At 38.3% G+C, this 3952-nt stretch overlaps 1 non-coding gene across 1 annotated transcript; it reads right to left on the bottom strand.

Moving 5' to 3' along the window:
* Window positions 1-230: 230 nt before the first annotated feature.
* LOC126027021 (U1 spliceosomal RNA) lies at window positions 231-394 on the bottom strand. Its single transcript, XR_007502183.1, has one exon. It is a non-coding gene; the product is annotated as a U1 spliceosomal RNA (small nuclear RNA).
* Between the last annotated feature and the right edge of the window lie 3558 nt (window positions 395-3952).

Genomic DNA, 3952 nt, shown 5'->3' on the forward strand with positions numbered 1-3952 from the left:
CCTGACTTGCACACATTCTACAAAGTTCAATTCCCAGCACCCCAAATGGGGAACTGAACACTCTCAGAGTGATAGCTAAGTGCGGTCAGGTATAATCTCTTGAGTACCACTGGGTGTGGCCAAAAAAATAACATAAACTAGAATTCTGATAGATAAAATGTGACCATATGTTTTAAATATATATCAATATCTAAACAAATTTATTCATATATATATATGTATATTTTTTTTAGGGGAGAGCGTGAACACAGTCCCCCACTACCACAAATTATGCAGTCGAGTTTTCCACATTTGGGGAAATCGCAGGGGTCAGCACATCCAGAGTGCAATGGATAAGCCTCGCCCTGGGGAAGCCACCTTTGTGATCATGGTATCTCCCTTGCCAGGTAAGTATTATTATTCCTATATATTAAATTGTCTTACTAAGTGTTTGTTCTGGAGAACTATGCAGGAGTTGGAGGCTTACTATACAAACCCTGTATAAAACTATAAGCTACAAAACTATAAATCTACTCTCCGTAGAAACCAAGATCTTATTTCTTGGTCCAGTCAAAAAGTAAAAAAATAAATTTTATCTTAAGCAACCAAATTGATATAAATTCACCTTGATTTTTTAATTTTTTACTGCGCTGGGCCATAAATTTACATTATTTAATACCCACAACCTAGTGTATAATTTTACAGATGAAAAACCTAAGCCTTAAAAAGGTTTGTAACTTGCCCCAGGTCATAAACCTTGTAACTTTTAGAGACAGAATTTAAATATAGGTTTGTCTATAAATGAAACCTATATTCTTTCAACCACACTTTCCTGGACCTCTTCAAGTACGCATACACATACAGAGGTTAGTAATTATTTGTTAAATTAATGACTAATGTTAAACTATCATATGATTCTGATAATATGTAACTCATGGTAATCCCTTAGGTTGGGTCAGCCATGGCCTACAACCAGCTACTCACTGTGAACTACTTATACCGTCAGACTTACCAATCTAGAAGAACTTTTGTTCTGGATTTTTCTATATCTAAACAGAGTAGGTAGTGGACTAGGTGGTTTTGCAAGGCAGATTTTTTGCTCAGCCTCTAGTTCATTTGCTTACTATCCATCAATGAATTTGGTAGTGAGTGATACTACCATCATCACTCAGAGTAATCAAGAGATCAAGACAGTGAGACCAGTAATCAAGGCACTTTCAAAGTGAGTGGAGCTTTCTCCTTAATTTCATATCAAGAACCATGCTACAAACCAAGTAGGCCACAAAGTGTGACTCTCCACACTAGTTTTTGTAAATAATTTTTATTTTTACCACAGTGGATTAAAAATCTTTCACAGTAATATTTTAGGTACATAGTGACATTGAATCAGGGGCATTCCCACCCAATATTGTCCTCCCTCCACCCTTTTTCCCAGCAAGCATCCTATATGCCCCTCCTTTGCCCCCAGGGCTGCTAGTATAAGTGGTCCCCTCTGTGTCTAGCTTGTTGTAGATTGGGTATCGATTCTGTTGTCGTTGGCTTTGGATTTGGTATTTAATTCTGATCATTTTTTATTTCTACTCGATGTTCATACAACTGTTTGGTCTTATTACCCTCCATTATTTCTCCTCCAATCTGTGAGGTAGAGCAAGATGGTTCAAGTTATGTGGTTCTGATAGAAGGAAAAAAATAAAGGTGGGGGGAATCAAACAAGCAAAAAACAGGAGGAATCCTAGAGGCTATAAATATCAATTTAAGAGAAAAAAGGAAAAATGGAAGAAAAACAACAAGAATACCAAAAAAAAAAAAATCAAACAAACAAAAAGACCATGAAAAGTACCACAGCAATAAGCACCACAGCAATAAAGACAACAACCAAACAATAACCATGGTCCTGAGATAAAAACAAAACAAAACACGCGCGCGTGCGCACACACACACACACACACACACAAATAAGCAACAACAATAAAAAATTAATTTGTGCTCTTTTTTTTTTGCATAGGCACAGTAAATATTGAAGAGATTAGAAAGGGAATTCCCTTGGCCTAAGAGATACAGGGTTTCTCTGTCCTTGAAGTATACTGTCATGGGAATAATTACAGACTTCGTACATGCCCTTATTCTCTCCTCTAGGTCCTTTTGTGATGTCTGGAAACTTTCCACTCAGTCGTGGATAATAAAATCTGGCCATTGTAACTAGAGATCTTGGTATTTTCACAGTTCATAGGATGGAGCCTAGATGGAGTCTTTCTTTATGTTCTACAAGTTCTGTTCAAGGTGGGAGATGCCCCTGTATTGTAAAATGTATGAGTTCTTATTCTTAGTAGATAAGAGCTTGTTTCTATATGTAAAATTTCCCCCTTTTTAGTGTGCCCGTGCAAAAAGAAATTGTGCTATATTATATTGCTGGTGGATTGGGGTGGGGGAGGGTGAGAGTATCAGGCTCCATCATCTCTGTGCCCTGGTTTTGACTTGAGCTTTAATCCTGGGCAAGAATTTTTCTTGTAGGTTTTTGTACCAAGAAGAACCAAAACTGATATAGTTAAGAAAGAGAAGAAAGCAAAAACAAGACAATACATTTATATAAAAAATAAATAAATAAAACTGAGTTTAAAAAAATAATTAAGGGAACAAAGTGATGCAGGAGACTACCTTACATTTGGGGATAAACAGTTTAAGAGGTATTGTTATAGAGGTCTTAAACTTATAAAGGAAATATAGGCTTCCCCATTGTCTTTTGAGATATTCTTGTGGAGGATGGAATCCAGGGCACATTTTTATCATACACCCTAATCTTGTTGAGTTTGAGAAATGATTTGTGGCAGAAAGTGCTTGGGTAAAGTTCTTGCACTGGGGGTCCTTCTGGAGCTGAATCTGGTATCAAGCAACAGTACACATTTGGGGGGGTGAGAAGGAGGGCCACAGAGCATGAGTCAGCAGGAGTGTTCGTTGTTGTTTCTTGCCGGGGACGAGATGTGGGGCTGAGTGGGTGTCCCTTCACTTGGGAGCTGGGTGATGGTGTCTTGGGGCAGGAGGTCGGTCTTGATACCTACTGGGTTAAGAAAGTAAAGATCGTTAATAAGGCGGGATATCAGATGGAGATTGGGGGATGAAGGGATAGTAGGATTTCTGAAGGAGGGAGGAGGGATACTATATAGGAAAGACTATATACACTATAAGCATAAATTGTTTACAATTTAGGTTTGACTTTCATAGAGGAGACCTCTCTCTCTATGTACACATGCCCACATAAAGACAAACATTAGTGACCTATTCTTAAGATGTTGATAGAGGGCCCAGAGAGATAGCACAGCTGCGTTTGCCTTGCAAGCAGCCGATCCAGGACCAAAGGTGGTTGGTTCGAATCCCGGTGTCCCATATGGTCCCCCGTGCCTGCCAGGAGCTATTTCTGAGCAGACAGCCAGGAGTAACCCCTGAGCAACGCCGGGTGTGACCCAAAAAAAAAAACAAAACAAAAAACAAAAACAAAAAAACAACAACAAAAACAAAAAAAAAGATGTTGATAGAGATCTGACCCTGATAGAATGGGTCTGAGCTCTTAAGGAACTGGTTGAATTAAGATAAATAATTAGCTTAGGTATAGCTTAAGAAAGAGAGGAAGGGAGAGCAGAGGATAAGACAGAGGAGAACAGAAAAGTAGGTAAATATAGTAGAAATAAATTTTGAAAAAAATTAATAAATCAAATAAGAGACTGGGTTCGTGAGTCGGAGTTGGGAGGTTTTCCCAGTTTCTAGGCATGATGTTGGGACTTGCTAAATGAAGTTTACAGGGTTAGATAATGGCTGGAACAGATTAGGATACACATAGTTTTTCTGTCTCGAGTACTAAACAATGTGTTAATGAAGCCTACCTATGTGGGAGGCTACCCTTTGTAGTATTGTCTGCTGCATTTTATGTATCAAAGTTCCTTTCCTAAAGAGAAACTATCTGTGTGGGTTTTATTTGACA

The sequence above is a fragment of the Suncus etruscus genome, chromosome 1 (assembly GCF_024139225.1).
Source record: "Suncus etruscus isolate mSunEtr1 chromosome 1, mSunEtr1.pri.cur, whole genome shotgun sequence".
In the NCBI taxonomy this organism is placed as follows: Eukaryota; Metazoa; Chordata; class Mammalia; order Eulipotyphla; family Soricidae; genus Suncus; species Suncus etruscus.